We start from the raw sequence: 17,599 nt of genomic DNA on the forward strand, positions 1-17,599 counted from the left end.
ACTTTCCCAACAAAAAAAAGTTCTCCCTGTAAGAGAAACTCTCAGACAATCCAGAAAGAGAATAATTCCTTTTATCTCAATTACACATCTTATTCATCTTTGTCATGAGCATAAGATCAAGATTTTTATAGATGTTGGAAAAAAAAACTTTGATTATTAATGTCTCCGTTAAATCTGTCCCTGATCAATTTCAGGTAATTTTAAAAGTCTTCTATTTTAGTTATCCTTGCTTGTGATTTGAATGACTTCATTGATTGGTGAGCTATTTTGATTTTCCCTTTGCCTTTTACCAAATTCTTCTCAGATCAGAAGAAAAAAAAAGATGGTGTGAAAATCATCTCTTACTTAGGAAATATTTCTGTAAAATAAGTGAAATATATTATTTTGAAAAACTGAAAATACGAAAATTCACCTTTGAGTTTATTACTAGGATCTTAGACTCATAGAACTCTGTCGTTAGAAGGAATGAAAACCCAGAGGATTTTGTAACAAGGGGCAGGGAAGAGTTTGACTCCCAAAAGTCTCAACATTGTAATGAGTTCCTCTTGCCAGCATTTAGAAGAATATAGCATGATGGTACATTGCCTTTAACACCCTAATTGCAATCTCGAAAAGTCTGTTTTGTAAAGACTGAAGAGGACCCCCAAAGCACCAATAAATTAGAATTCATCTGTTAACTGTAAGGTGAAATATTTCATGGACAAATCATGGAGAAATACCCACATTTTGTGTGGTAGAGGTGGCCTCAGAACCCCAAGACTGAACTGACCATAGCTGGACTATTTCTTTGCTCCCCTATGTGAAATCTGACCACAAAGTAAAGCCATAGTTTCGCCCTTTTAATTTACCCAGGACTGAAGCAGAGGTATGATACCCTGACAAGCCAATCAGAGGTTGTGTGTTTGCCATTTTAAAGCCCCTTTAAATCCCTGTCACAGGGCCAGTTCTCAGTGCCTAAAAAGGAAGTCTTTGCAGACAACACAAACTGAGCCTGGGCACAGTCTGCCTCTGTGAAGATTGTGTAAATGTTCTTTATGGGCATTTCTACATGGTAGCAGACAAGGACATAAAATACTTTTAAGAGTGCTGTCCCATTTTCGGAGGCAGTTTAGCAAAATGAACGGATCTCTGAGCTGGAATTCAGAGATGTGATTCACCGTTCCAGCCATACAACTTATTATCTGCATTTCTGAGTTCTGGGCACCAGTTTCCTCATCTGTCAATACGGACAATACTTGGCTTTATACTTAAACAATCGATTCTCTAGGAACGGTCTAGATCTTATTCTTCATCTTCTTGTTCTTGTTCATCTGCAGTTGTGTCAGGCCCAGTGTTATTTGAGGAATCTAGGTTGATGGTGGGGATCAAATAACATGATACACAGCATAAACTCTCGATAAAATGCAGCATGATTAATGCAATTGTATTATTCGTGACGGTTATTGCAGATGTATTACTCATTCCACAGTTTGCACAAATACCAACACCACGTTATAAGAAGCTTTCTTCTGTAATGCATCTGGTCATTCTCTGACCCCAGTCACATTTCCCCCTGGACAGAGAATTTTGCGCTTACCTACTTTGTTCTGCTATGTCAACTAAAGCTAAGATGACCATGTGTCCCAGTTATCTGGAGACCTGAGCCATTTACCTGTGTTATTTTGGCATACTTGTTAATATTACCATCTTTCACTGACAAATATGCCCCAGCTTGCATAATAAATTATATTGCTACCCTGTTTGAGCATACATAATGACTGAGCATAAAACTAGGAAAATGTATATAGCTCTTTATGATTTTAAACCTTGATCTTTAGGCGAGACATACTGTGAAGACAACAAATTGCTCTTGTATCATTTGAGTAACTCATCTGTCTGTGCCTCCCCACACGATGTTTACTAAATCAGGTTATGTCTCTGTCAGAGCCTTCATTTCCTGCATTTGAACAGCTCTATGCTTGTCTGCAGGAAATCTAGTGTTCTCCCAGTTTCCCCACCTGAAGAAATCCTGGAAGTTCCCAGGATCCGCATTCATGCATTCAGTAAATATTCACAGGACTAGTGCAGCTAGCATGACATGAACTGCCGGTTGAGCACTTGTTGTTGTTTTTAAGGTTTTGTTGGGTTTTTTTTAGGATTTTATTTATTTATTCAGAGAAAGATAGAGAAGGGACTTGATTCCGTACTGAGCTTGGAGCCCGACGCAGGGCTTGATCTCACGGCCCTGAGGTCATGACCTGAGCAGAACTCAAGAGTCAGATGCTTAACTGACTGAGCCACCCAACCACCCCCTTGAGTGCACACTCGTGAGCAAGAAGGGACAGTCTTGGCCTTCAGAGAGGTCACTGTCTAAAGAGAGAAGCAGATACTAACTACTGTATTGAATAAATGTGTAGGGATCAGGCTAGGAAAGAACACAAATGAATGGTCCCTGAAAAGGACCCTGAGAAGAAGTGACGAGAGGCAGAGGAGAAATTCAAGACACGGTGATATCCTGGAAGCCAAAGCAAGAGAATTATAAAGATGGAGCTGCCCACAGGATCAGATTAAGTTGGTAATAACTGCAAAGTAGCCATTAGATTTATCAACTAGGAGGTTACTGATTACCTCGGAAATACCAAGTTCAGTGAAGAACTGGTAAGAATTAAAGACATTATTTAAATTGGTTAGGAGGGAATGATTGACTGAGTACACACTGCATTTTTAAGTAGGACATAAAAGGAAGGAGAGAGGGTAACATAATCAAAAGGGGACATAGACTAGACGTAAAGATTTTTTTGGTCTGTGTTTTTGTTTCTTCTGAGTGGGGCTTATGCGCAGTGGTGTCCTGATGAACCAGCTGGGTTGATAGCCAAACCCCCGATCTGTAGCTTTGGCCCATTGCCCTGGGGTCAGTGCTCCCACCATGGCTGACATCAAGTTGTCAGTGTGATATTACTGATGCAGATACTAGAAGAAACACAGAACCAGCCACCAGCTCCAGCACAGCACCTGGTAGAAGCCAGCTCCATGGGAGTGGCTAAAGGTTTGTTTGCGGAATGAAATACCTCATAGAGCAGGTAAAGAGGAAGAGGGTAGAGTCAAGAATAAAGGTGGAAAGATCAATGTTAGACAAGAGAAAAGATATTTCTTCTGATGAGCTGAGAGGCCAAGAACTGGGTTAGGATAAATTCAGAGAGAGGAAAAGGAGTTGAAAGAGTTATCATTTTGTTGGGCTCCTTTATCTGTAAAATGAAATCAGGAAATGAAGGCTTTGCTGACAGTGAGGAAATTACGGTTGGTATATATTACTGGATTGGAAGGAATAGTCAAAATGTGGAGGAAAGGTGGATGTGGTCAGATAGTTGGGAAGTGTTGGGATTCCACCAATCCTGAGGATCGGAGCTCTGTACCAGTACCATTCTGCAGAGCCATACGGATTTTTCCAAAACTTACAAGTATATGTATAAACACAGAAATAAAACAATTGCATTGTTCTTGGGTTGAAATTTTGCAGGAGGATGTGGGGGGAGGACAGGACCTCAGGGAATCAGTGGGTACCGGCAAGGCTAGCATGTCTACGGTAAAGAGTGAGGACAAAACTTAGAGCCAAAGGGAGTTTGTAGACTGAAAGAAAATACTGCCTCTAAGAGATTCAAAGTCTCAATGGGGTAGAACAGACGTAATTGAAATACAGAACTGAGAGATGCAACATGGAGAGGGTGCCCATTGGAGAATATCTCAGAGTCAACACATGTCGTAACCGAGTTGTGCGAGGCTATGAATGTAACTGGCTGAAGCAGAATGAAGGGGTGGGGACCATGACAATGAGTAAGCTAGGGTGTCAGGTAGTCCTTCAAAGGGACATTGAAGTCACCCCAGATCTTGTATTGGATATTAAGACTTTAAACCACGTGTTAAAGTCTTTGTGAGATGTAGGGGGCTTGCTGAGATTGCAGCCATTTGCGGGGAGAAATGGAGTACGGTTGAACAGTGTGCTCCTTAGAAGAGAGCCTGTTTAATAAGAGATTGAAGAAATAGCATGTGTTAAGGTGGTAATGAAGAAAGCTGACGAATGGATCCTCAGATAATAGGATTTTTTTTTTTTTTTTTGATGAAGAACCTGAACTTTAGGAAATATGAGTGGAGGGGGTTCCTGGGTGGCTCAGCCGGTTAAGCGTCTGCCTTCGGCTCGGGTCATGATCCCAGGGTCCTGGGATCGAGCCCCACATCGGGCTCCCTGCTCAGTGGGGAGGCTGCTTCTCCATTTGCCTCTGCCCCTCCCCACTGTTCATTCTTTCTCTTTCTCTCTCAAATAAATAAAATTCTTAAAAAAAAAAAGGAAAGAAATATAAGTAGGCACAGAGTAGAGCCCAGGTGCAGCTAACAGGGAACGCAGGGAAAGGCAGATCTTTCTGGATATGAGAATGCAGGGGAGGGTTTTGGTTGGTTCCTGTGTGTGTTTGTTTGACTTGGTTGAGGCTTCTCAGTTTGCTTTGATTTTAACCATCCACATAAGCATATTTGAAGAATGCTTGTACAGAAGATAGTTGGGGAGTGACACTTTAGGAAACAATAATTGAATTGTCTTCAGTTCCAGAAAGACATAGGTGTTCTTAATCATGTTCATATGTCTCGCACGAAAATGTTGCTATGATACATCTTCCAAGAAAAGAGAAAGTTCAAGGGTAAGATCTAAGATGAATCATGAGGTTCTCAGAAAGTCTTCTGGATCCATTTCTCAACTGCAAATGCTGGGACCCTGAATAAGGTTGATACATGTGCCAGGTCTGTATGCTTGCTGAGGAAGTCACTTCTGACTTTGGAAGCTGCTGGTGGTATTGACTTTATCATGCTCGCACCAGGGAAAGCGTTGAACAGATTATTTTTGAAAACCCAGAACTTTGCTGGGCATTTCAGTGTCACAGAGGGGAGCTGGAGCCATTTCTTTGCCAGGAATTGAAATATTTTTCTTAACCGACGATTCTGTCACCACTGAAAAATCCTAATACAACACTTAAGAGACCTACACACACATGTTTCTTACTGTGAGTAACTAAATGTGGTTGATGGTTATGATCAATTGGTTAGGGATTAGAATTCCATTTCTTCAGATCTGAGAAAAGACCCATGTCGTAAGGTCCTTGTGTGGCCAAAATTAGGGGTTGAGGTGCTCATAGCATTTCCTTTCTCAAGGTGGGTTGACCCTTTTATGCTACCCGTCATTTCTGGCTTAAACATTGTCCAGGAAATCCACCTCCCCTGAGCAAAGAGCCAGCTCCCTTGCTTGAGTTTGAGCCTTCCTCCTCAAAATTGGCATTCCTTGAGGCCATGTCCTGAAATGACTCGCCCTGCTCTAGCCAAATGGTAGTAATCTGTGTTTAACTTCAGCAGTTGGTCAAGCGATCTCGTTTTATGTCATGTCAGTGTATATGGTGGTACGGATTTAACAGGATGGGGAGGTTGACTTTTGTACATGTATTTCTACTTCCTTTGAGACATGATTTTGTGTACGGACAAGCAAATGGTATATAGGTGCAGGGGAAAGAGAAGCAACCATCCTATTATTTTGCCAGAACTCTCATGTTACCGTACCTAAGAATGCCGAGAAAGAGAACAGTGGATGTTACAACGTTCCTCTCAAATAATAGCAAAGCCTTAATGAACTGTTATACGGACCCACTCAGGATTGAAATGCAGGTTTCAAGGGTGAAACGTGACAAGTGGTTCATCGAACAGTGCACAGAAGGTAAATTGAAGTGTATATTTTCCAATCACAATAGGAATTTTAAGTGAGTGGAATGGAATAAACCCAGTTTGGAATTCGAAATAAATTCAGCTTGGAATGTGTCTTGGAGACCCAAGGTTTACACAAGAGCTATACAAAACTCTCAGCATGAAACATGACACTAGGTGAAATTTTCCTGGTATCTGAGAACCAGATATGGGTTTCTGAAAGACCAGGGCGCAGACATTTGGTCAAGAGCTCTTTGTTTCTACTTGGGAACGGAAACATAGAAGCTTATTTAATACCCTGGGGCAGAGTAATAGTCTACCTGATAGATGGAGTTGTGTACACTTTCTCAGAAGGCGGTATTTTTGGTTGGGTGTTACCAATAAAATATTTTCATCCTATTTCCATTTTGCTTTCTCCTGACGTCCACTTCAACCGTTCTAAGTAATGTCATAGATCACACGTAGTAAAACTGATTAGAAAAAAAGGAGAAGTGGTTAGAGAAAACTCAAGAGTCAACTTCCAGTAATTCATAAGTAATCACTAGTAGCAATTTACCTACCTTCTTGCCAAAGCTATTTTCTCAAATTATAGGTCCTCATGAGCTAGTAACTTTGCAGGGGAATCATAAAGGGAGAATAGACTCTGTGTGCAAAGCTGAAGAAGCAATTCGTAACTAACTATACATCTTTTCCAAGGTAAGTTCAAGTCCCCAAAAAGACAGAGTCTGCAGAGTTGAAAAACGTCCATATTTCTTAGGAGCTCAGAAATATTGGGTTAAGTGGGACGGCAGGCAGGTGCAAGGTGCAAGACTTGAAAAAAGAAATCATCTGGTGAATGCCCAGGAAAGGGGGAATGCCGACAATAATGGAGAAAATAAAGGGTGCAGGACTGTGGATTAAATGTTTATGCTTAGAGCTCGGGCATTTTGCAAGTGAAATGATGAAGTGGGTGAGCTCCCGGAACGCAGGATATGTTGAATTTACAATCAGGTTTAGTGGATTGCATGTTCTGAGTTTACAGTTGTTTGGAGGGATGGAATTAGTCCCTTGTACTGCATGTTACACTTCTCCACTTTAAACAGGAGCTTGTGAGTATGGGGCCCTCATTTGCATTCAGGTAAAAACCAAGATAATGCCCTATAATTCCGCAAATATTTGTTTTCCTGGCAGTGACGGACCTGCGTGTTTTACAGTGTCAGGGGCCGTTCTAGAATGTTTACAGTTTCCACTGCGTGGAGCTTTCTGTATATTTATCCCTGGATTAGGCTCAGAGTAAGCTGGTTTTATCAAACCGCTGGGTAATTTTGACCATTTCATCTGGCGATTTTAGTACTGTTGTTGCAGCTGACCTGTGTATGTAGGGAATTACTGGGTCACCAGCTCACGGAAACGCCTTCCGAATATGAACACACTTTCAGCATGTATGCACCGAAGGTAAGCTGGAAAAGAGAATCATACCATCTACTTTAACGCCAGTGTTAGCTAAATAAAAGTGGGATTTCAGGCATGGGCCAGTTGTTTCTTCTTAAATTTAAATAGAAGTGCCGCGATTCAGTGTAGAAACAAGAGGTCTTTGAAGAACTGAACATTCAGATGAAGCAACCGTGTCCTTCAAACCACATCCTTCCTGCCGCCTGTGGGAAAGGGGTGGTATTTGTGTTGGGCTCAGAGCACATGCAGAATAGATCTGTGTGTATTTCCATAAATAAAAGGACATTGTGTGTGTATTTGGCACCTGTGATGGCAAGAGCTGTTGATTGCTTCCGAAAGCTTTGTTCCAAGTCCAGGATCAGCAGGATTTTTAAACACTGAACTAGGAACTGGGCACTAAAAATACATACACAGAAGACCTATGACAGCATTAAGTTTTGAAGAGTAGTGCGAGGACTTGCAAACTTTGTTAAAGCTGTGTCGTGACACTAATTATGATGGTTCAGGGGAAGGGATTTGACGTGTCGTATATCCAACCTGCAGACTAATGAGCCGTGTTGTAGTAACATTTGGAGTTACTTGTTTGTTGTGAGGATGTCCGGAATATAGAGAATATGACCGTATGCTTTGCGAAAAGCAAAAACTTTATCCTACTTACTTTCTTGGCTTGTATTCTTCATATCATGTTCATAAAGCCACTGGCAATTAATGATTCTGTCACTTATTCGGAAGCAAAGTAGCACCCAATCCAAATAAAGTTTAAAATAGAATTAGAAGTTGTATTAAAAATTTGACTTGGATTATTGAAATGAAATAGTAGTGCCATTTGCCTCCAACTTTCTCAAAGCGGAAATCAAGACCTTTCCACGTTGCAAATAGTTACCAAGTGAACAAACAGCTAAGTGTGAGCATATTTTAAATGCTCCTAATATTTCCAAATGCTTAATCTCAAACCTTAATGGGCTTTGTCTGTGGAGATATGGGAAATTTGAGTGTTTTTTTTTTTCTTTTATGCGACTCTCCAGAGCTTTGACTATAAAATGCATGGAACAGGCATGATTTAAAGAGAAAACAAAGTCCTATGCAATTCATGTTGTAAATCATGACTGTTGTTAGGTCTCCTTACATATGATCAAAGGGGTCATCTCTTTGAATATAATGAAAATAAAGACAAGTGATACCCCTTAGGTTTATTTGAATGCAGTTTTTTTCTGTGTGAATAAAATTTCCTTCTTTAAACATCTCCGCCAGGGGTGCCTGGGTGGCTCAGTCATTAAGCGTCTGCCTTCCGCTCAGGTCAGGATCCCAGGGTCCTGGGATGGAGCCCCGCATCGGGCTTTCTGCTCAGCAGGAAGCCTGCTTCTCCCTCTCCCACTCCCCCTGCTTGTGTTCCCTCTCTCACTGTCTCTCTCTCTCTCTCTGTAAAATAAATAAATAAAATCTTTAAAAAAAAAAAAAACTGCCAGAGAGTGATTTTGTTGAGAGGCAGTGTGCATTTTTAAATTTTATTTTTGTTTTATTTACATTTGACTGAAATGGACTTCAGAAGAGCATTTATTTCTTTAAGCAAGGGTCTCCGTACGTTATTATAATATAGAAATTATGCATTACAAAATTTAAAATAATCATAATTTTATTCAAGTTACCCAATTAAAGAAGTACTCAGTTGCAGGATGAGAAATGTGTCAAAAGTTCAAACTCTGTGCGGTGACATGATGCCTATTTCTCAGAAAATGGAGTGTACTTTAGTTCTTAAAACAGACACTGTAAAGGAATTCCTGTCTAATCCTGTGAGTGAAATTCTCTTTAAAGGGAATGCTGAATACAGAAGATGCGATGAGTAGTAGATGGAAAAGAAAGGTCTTCTCCAGTTCCCCCTTGCAAGAGTTGCCTTTCCTACCAGCTCAGAGGGCTCTGCTTAGATCGGAATCCCAGATATTGCAGAACGGGGGAAGAAACACATTTAAATGATAGGCACGGCATTAAAACTTAAGAATGGCATTTCTATTGAATAATTACTAACGTTTCCAGGGCTCCTGAACATTAGAAAGAAAGTGTCAACCCATGGATGATATAAACGCATTTCATTAACAAGCGGGACAAAGTTTCAGACTGAAAGTCACAGTAAGAGTTTATATTTTAATCAAGTACAGAAAAACTCCCCTCCTGATAGATTCAAAAGAATGAAAAAAATCTCTTACCTACTGTCAGCCCAAATGAAGAACATTTCATTGAAATGGTTCCTACATTGAAAACTCATCATGGGATAATCAGTATGTATTATCCCTCTATAGTATGGTAAATAGAAAACAAGAAGTGTTAAGGGTATAATCTGGGTGGGAATTGTATACATTCATGTGTGTCACATGTTCTTGTGAAACAATTGGAGAAAAATACAAACAAGACCAAAAAATACATATAACAGTGTAGCATGAAAAAATAAATATTGCAGGAGGTGAGGGAGGGAAACAGAGTTGATATGGGGAATTTCCAAGACAATGAATTTTACAACAGACTTTAAAAATGCGAAAAATGGGTTTCCTCAACAAAGGGTTGGGAAATACAGTCCAGACCATGAAATCCTAGAAAAAAGTGAAAAATAGTTACTTTCCCAATTCACATTCAGGTTTTAGTTCAAGGGACAAGTGTTTAGATACAGTTCAACTTTTTTTATCTTTTCCTGCATAAATCATTCCATTTCTTTAATGTTCTGGCCAAAACCTGTGAAGCCATGAACCGCTTGATTTTTGCCAGGAGATTTATAAAGAGGCACTCTCCTGGAAAATTCTAATAGGATCAACTGAAACCAGTTTTCTTCCACTCTTGTGAAATGCACCTTTGCTTCAGTCAGGTTGACTGGACAGCTAACAAAACAAAAAGAACCTGGTGGCCATGTTTCTTGGTGCCTATTGGCGATATGCGCCTAACCACTCATATGCACCTAACCACTCATATGCACCCAGTTAGTTCATGAACAGAATTACAGCTCCCTGCCCTCCCACCCTTGGTTTAAGTATTATTTTTACTGACTTACGCAGTCTTTCCTCTTGCAGTTTAATAGTAAAAAGGACACAGTAAAATCTGAAGACTTAGATTCTAGTCTTCTTGTCTTTGCCTACTGGATTTGTGACTCTGGTCAAGTCATTTAACCAACCTTCATTTTAGTGTTTCTTCATTGAGCTCTTACTCATTAAGCACACTGAGCAACCCAAATGCATTGTCTGCAATGCGAGTATATTAGAATTAAGAATCTTCAGTACTTCAGTATTTAAAGTAGTAAATATAACTTTGTACAAATAATACACTTAATTTAGAGCTAACCAGGCAAGAGTGGCATTTATGATGATCATTCAAATGAATTCTTTCTTGCCTGGAAAAAACTATGTGCTTATGGCCAAGAACATTCATGAACATGATTGTGCTTTATTGAATTGTGTTCAATAAACTGAATGATTGTGCCTTATTTTGATATGGGAGTATATCCCAGAGTAGTTAGAGAGCAGGTATCACTTTAAGAGATTATAAAAAATTAAGAGGGAAATAAAAGCCAAACTAAATCTGGCTGATTCTGTTGTCACTGTATAATTTGTTTTGATTAAAGATTGACAGTTCCTTATTGATGCATATATTGTACCTAGATTACCCTCGGAGTTAATGGAGACAAGAACTTACTCAACATCCTGTATCTTCTGTCTCTTACTTCCTCTATGTGCCATGTGAAATATTGCTGAGTTGCCATGTCTGTAGCGTCTAAATCTGCTTACATGAGGAAGCGGTCCTTACTTCAGGTTATTTAGCTATATATAAGGCATCATTACTCAGCTAATTTCCGTAAATACCAAATACATAAAGCATTTCCCTTCAGTAAGCATATAACATACAAGTGCCTAAGTGATTTCTTTAGATACTTTATTATGAAGATAAAACTGTTTCTAAAATATAATCGAGTCACAGCTTTTCTTTTTCTTTTTTTAAGATTTATTTTAGAGAGAGAGGGAGGGTGGGGAGGGCAGAGGGAGAGGGAAAGAGAGAATCCCAAGCAGACTCCCCCCCTGAGCACAGAGTCTGACACGGACCTCGATCCTGTGACCCTGAAGACCAGGACCCAAGCCAAAATCAAGTCAGACACCTAACCAACTGAGCCACCCAGGCGCCCCACATAGCTTTTATTTTTAAAAATTTTAGTGTATCGTCAGTATTTTTTTGAAAGGTGAATAGTTCAGATTATCTTTAATAGAGATGTTTGTTTTGTTTTGTTTTTACTTGTTTTAGATTGTTATTTTTCAACTTTATCTTTAAAATATATAATGGGTCATGCGGACTAGAAATTCAACAATTGGGCAAATGGTTATCAAGCTCCCCTACCACTGTTACTAAACTATCCTTCTACAAGTTGTAGTAATAATAGCTAACATGTATCAAACAATTTGTGTGTGGTTGACATTGTTTGGTATTTCATATGCTGTTTCTCAGTACCCCAATCCTTAAGATCGAAAGTGATTAAATATGATCCCTGTCTTTTGGGGGAAATTGTATGAGATGTTTCTAGACCTAGATTGGGAATTGCTGTGGCCAATGTGACTGACCCAGGCCTATATAACACTTAGCTTCTCCTGATTCTAGAACTTAAATATGAGGCCCCAGGGTACAGAACAGTAGCATTTTGCTTCCTTAGAGCACCAGTTCAATTGAGTGCTGTGTTGCAGAGCTCGCCAAAAATCCAGAGGCTTTCACCACAATAAGTTGGGAAGCAAACTCCATTTTATGAATGGGTATATTTTGGCCTTTGGTTGATAGTCGGTGAAGCCAAGCTGTACAATCTCTGTTACTTTCAAATGTGGTTGAAATCGCATAAATCTGGCTTTTTGTCTTTCTGTAAATCAGAATTGGCCCAAGTGAGAAGATTTGTTGGCTGCGTTGTAGATGCTAGAACACTGGAACAGTGTCAGTTTGGCAAGGATGTTGACTTTGGAGGACATGAATGCATTCTGGTCCTTATAAACCTCCCCTATTTACAGAAGGCTGTCTTGAGCTCCCAGTGGAGTGCGGTAAGCATGATTCTCTTTAAGAGATAAGACACATGGCAAAGCCCAGGCAGCACCCCTGTGGGGCTGCATTAGCAAAAGCCATCATTTTTTGCAGCATTCTGCAAATTTTATTTTTTATTATCACAGTGTGGTCGTGGTTAAGAGTCCACTTAGAATTATGAACTAATGAGTTTAAGTCCGGAGTATGCCATTTATTTAACTATTCATGCTTTGACGTCACTTACCCTAGGTAGACGTTAGTTCCTTTGCCTCTACAATGTGTACACCAGTAGACTTTTCTGAGGATTCACTGAGATTACACATGTCAAATGCATAACACAGTTCCTGGTACAAAGAACACATTCAACAAATGTTGAATGGCTAATCTGGCATTTTCTCTGCTGAGATGCTCCAAACAGATCTCCAGTAGAGCTCCTTCATCTTCCTCCCCTGATCCTCTTGTGTTTCTGTATGCCACATTTCAACTTTTCCCTGAATCCTCTAAGCTAGAATCCCCATTGCTTACTCTTCCTTCCCTGTCCCCCACACATAACCAGTTACCGAGGCCTGATGATTGTACCAGCTAAATATTCCTCATTCTGCCCTCTTTCCCACATTCTTATGCCAGTGCCATATTTCAGGCCCTTAACACCTCTGGACCTGATTATAAAAGCAGCCAATCACTTATTCTCATGTGCTGTCATTTTATTTTCTTTTTTAAGATTTTATTTATTTATTTGACAGAGAGAGAGCACAAGCAGGGGCAGAGGCAGAGGGAGAAGCAGGCTCCCCACTGAGCAGGGAGCCCGATGTGGGACTTGATCCCAGAACCCTGAGATCATGACCTGCGCCAAAGGCAGACATTTAACTGACTGAGCTCCCCAGGCACCCTCTCCTGTGCTGTCTTTGCCGGACATTCCCCTGTCACCCCCTCCGCAGCACGTCCTCCACTGACCCAGTGATCCAGGTGTCGCCCTCCTGGAAATGGAGGGCCTCTTTGATCTAGATGCTGTCTGGCTCTCTAACATAATTTCCTTCCGCAACATGCTTTGCACTTTGGAAGTTACTTAGGAAATGAGTTTTTGCAATTATTTGGCTATTAGAAAAAAATCTAGCTTTATCATTGTCTGGGGAATAAGGACACTATATTTTCTTTGCTTTTGTAGTATTTAATATAAGCTACTTTACCAAATAATTATGCCATTTTTCTAGTACCATTGCAGTGAAATTGAAGCTTGGGAAATGAAGATTAAGTAAGAACCTAAAATCAGTAAATTACTGACCATTTGTTTTCAAAATATTTTAAGTTTGAATGAACATGTTAAGTAGAAATAGCCACACATCAACTAAAACTGAATACACTTCTATCTAAGATGGATGCAGATATACTAGAGTAATTTTTACACTATACCAGAATATATATTTTTGTATACTGGAGTAATTCCACTCTATGCAACCTGATGTACTTAATTGTTTCTTGTTATTGGACATACACGTTGTTTCTATAGATGTTCATACTTTTTATGTCAGGTGTCTCACTACATAAATAAAGATAATATAGTTGCCTCCATCTAGTATATTTTAAGCTTCTTGACAAGGAAACTCTTACAAGTGTGAATTCCCCCTGTGCTTAGAAAAGACAAAACACTTTGTAACCAATCTGTAAATGCTTGTTGCCTGACTAATAGAGAGTCAGATAATTAATTTTTAATTATTGAACCAAAAATAATGAGAGTTTTGTTGCCTGGCTATATATTTTAGAAAGACTCCTTTCCCTAAAATCTAGCCTAGAATTTGCAAACTCTTTCAAGGAGGGAAAGGTGGATTGGGTTTTTTTCTTTTTAAATGCTGCTAGTTTGAATTCAAATGAGCAAATGTGTACCTCAATTATTGAAATGTGCACATTTCCCCTCCTTTAAAATGTATTAAGCAACATCAGAAAATATTACTAAAAACGCTAGTGTAAACATCTTTAAACTCTTTCATATTCCCATGGTCGAGCACTGGAGTCAGCAAACTACAGCCCTCAGCTAAAATTCACCCCACTGCCTGTTTTGTAAATAAAGTTTTATTGGAACACCAGCCACACTCATTCATTTGCACATTGCTTATGACTGCTTTTGCACTAAAAGGGCAGAGTTGAGTAATTGCAACAGATGCTGCAAACTAGCAGCTCTCAGGCCCTTTAATGAATGTTTGCTAATCCCTGATTTAGCATATTAGCTGTTGTAAACTTTCCTGTCTAGATGTGGTTATATTATGCAATTTGGGTGCATTGTAAGCAGATACATGTTTTATCTATATATCACAAATAATTTTCATATTGGCACTGAACTTTTGAATTAAAAGTGGTGGTAAATCCATAATACCCATGGAATCAATGTGCTGTATTGCTAAACGAGGTTTCATTTATTGGCCATTTAGTTCCTTTCTATTCTCTTATATTTTGGCTAATTCTGATTTACTTTCTTAAAAATATGACTGCCCTATAATTTAAAGTATTATAGTAGCTTCTTTATCTAGAGAGTTCTAACCAAGTGGTTGTACCACATTTGGGAGTACAGAACTCATCTTTATGGTCTCAAAAATTATTTTCCTGATTCTCTACCAGACACATGAGTGTTGTTTAGTGGACAGAACACTTGGATGAAATCAATGGGCAGTAATTCTGTTTTCAGTTGAGTGTAAAATCCTGGACAATCTCTGTCTTGGTATCCCTTCTGTGAAAACAGACATGACAATAAATGTCTTGCTGAGCCAACTACAAGAAGTGATGTGCTGATGAGCTATATGTTGGTGAAGAAATAAGATCAATTTCTTATTTATTATCACAAGGCCTGATAGATAGCAGTGCTTATCAGATATTTATTGTCTAAATTAAGTTGTCTAAATTAGTAATGAGGTAATAGGTAGCCTTCCAAGACCATAGTGAGAAGTGTTGCCTCTAGAGTTAGCAGCCCTGGGTTTGGATACTGGCTTCACCACTCACTACCCCTCTGTCACTTCACACACAGTAATTAAACTCTACGCCACAGGGGCGCCTGGGTGGCTCAGTTGGTTTAGCGACTGCCTTTGGCTCAGATCATGATCCTGGAGTCCCGGGATCGAGTCCCACATCGGGCTCCCTGCTCGGCAGGGAGTCTTCTTCTCCCTCTGACCGTCCCCCCTCTCATTCTCTCTCTCTCTCTCTCTCTCTCTCTCTCATTCTCTCTCTCTAATAAATAAATAAAATCTTTTAAAAGTAAATAAATAAATAAATAAACTCTACGCCACAGTTTCACAGAGCTTAACTACAGTTAAACTCACAGCCACCGTCATCTGTATGAGAAGGATAATAACAGTGCCCACTTCATAGGCCTGTTGTCAGGACCAGATGGTAAAATTCAAATAAATCTCTAACAACACAATTGGCACCATAGGCAGCTCTCAATAAACGCAAGTTATTATCATGTATTAATATAAATCTTAAGTGAAGAAGGATAGCCTATTTTGAAGATAATTCTTCCCGAAAGGTCTTCATCTTCAGTTTGGATATAATTGTTATTCTGAGCAGCCTGCCCCTGAGCCCCCGAAAATGAGTATTAAAATGTTCTCTCATTTCTAAATATCAGTTTCACAATTTCTTTGCCAATGGAACCCTTGAGAGTGAGGCACTCTCTCTGACCTTTTTTGGTATCACCAATTGTTTAAAAGTCTCTATTTAATTTTAAAAAGCTTTTGTGCTACTTTCCCTTGATGCTTATTATAGGTTTGGAATCGCATACTATAAAAAGTATTTGGCTGTATGTGCTTTTATAATGAAAGTAATTTAATTGGGCACTCTGCCTCCACAGATCAGCAAGGGTGAAAATAACTTTTTTAAAGAGAAGTAATACAAAGGGGGAGGGAAATTAAAAAAAAAAAAAAACCTTGCCATTTGCTCTCAGCACTGAATCATGCACGCTTCATTAAGGCCAATGGTGAGTCTCCCATGTTGGATATTTGCAAACCTGTTCTCCTGACAGACAAGTTCTCCACATGTGTTCTCCTAGAGTGGACAGCTTATCACCCCACATTGGTTAAGCCTGTGCCTGCCCCAGTTGACGGTACTGGGACAAGGTCCTTAAACACACTACTCCATCAGATACACTTACTATTTTGTCGGGAATTCTTGCTGCCTCTCAGGATGCCTTGTTGAAATTTTCCAAGATTACCTTTATCACTCTAAGAGTACAAGAAAAAAAATACCTTTCTTAAAGAGGGGATATCCCAGCCAGATTAATTTACATAACCTACTTCCTTTTCACGTGCTGTCAGCAGGGTTATAGAGGTAACCACTTCTGCCTATTATCGATAAGGGTTTCCCATAAGTGAAACAAACACTGTGTTTCTCTCAGAACGGACACACACTCCATGTCACCCCCCACTGACAGAAGTTACATTGAACATTAATGGTCAGGGTCATCATATGCCATTTGAATGAGCTTAGGATCTAAGAGAATGAGATCTTAAGGATTCTGGCAAAAATCCCGAGTTTCTGATTCACGTAACATTAAGATAGACCTATTTCATGGCCAACTCTTTAGGAAAGGAAATAATGGAGATACAATGGTGAGAGGGGAAGCTGGATCTGGAACATGCCACGTTCATCTGTCAGTATTCCTGACCCAGTTTCGCTAAGTGAGTCTTTCAAATCTTTTCATCTTTGTCCCATATTTCATAAGTTCATAAGAGTAGTTCAGTTAAGGATTATGTAGATAGATTGTTTTTCAAAATAATTAAAATAGCACTAACTGACAAGTCCACATATAATGAAGCAACAATGCTATATTCCCTTGTAGTTGACAGTGGCACACATAATGGAGCAACTTAGACCTTTCCCATTAGTATATTCCCAAATCAGAATGGACATTTTTGACACACAGCCTCTGTTTTTCATTTGAATTTTGACTCAAGTGTCTATTAAACCATACATCAAGCAGACAGGGTCTCCACTGTACGCCACACACCGACAGCCCTGCGTGCATGCACACTCACATATATCCTTAAAGCCATCACCAGGACTATGGTTATAGATGGAGCCAACATGGATTCATTCATTCAGAATATTCTGAGAGCTCACTGTGTTTTAGGCATTGTCTAGACCAGCAGGTCTCCAAGTGTGGTCTGTTGAGCTGTGTGTGTCTTCAAGAACTTTTCAGGGAGTACACCAGGTCAGAAATCATTAGGTTATAATACTAAGAGGATGTGCACTCTGTTGACATTTGCACTGATGGTGGTAAATCAGTAGTAAGTAAAACTGCTGGTTCCTTAGCAGGAATCCAGGCAGGGACACAGAGTTATACTCGCCGCTGCCATTCCTCATTGCCCCTTGCCCACGCGTTTTTTATGTAAGAACGTTTGTGATGAAGCAGTTTTTTCATTTTCTTAAACCAACTAATTTTGTT

At 39.6% G+C, this 17,599-nt stretch overlaps 1 protein-coding gene across 1 annotated transcript in view; it reads left to right on the forward strand.

The window, feature by feature from the left end:
* The first annotated feature begins 6,296 nt into the window (after positions 1 to 6,296).
* The window catches only part of CHRM3 (cholinergic receptor muscarinic 3), a 179,606-nt gene continuing 168,303 nt past the window's right edge, over positions 6,297 to 17,599 (forward strand). The window contains exon 1 of the mRNA XM_028104470.2: positions 6,297 to 6,411. The gene's annotated coding sequence lies outside the window, so the exon portion shown is untranslated. The remainder of the gene's footprint in view (positions 6,412 to 17,599) is intronic.

This window comes from Eumetopias jubatus, unplaced genomic scaffold, assembly GCF_037043125.1.
Source record: "Eumetopias jubatus isolate StellerSeaLion01/CBP00866 unplaced genomic scaffold, mEumJub1_p1.0 scaffold_17, whole genome shotgun sequence".
Lineage (NCBI taxonomy): Eukaryota > Metazoa > Chordata > Mammalia > Carnivora > Otariidae > Eumetopias > Eumetopias jubatus.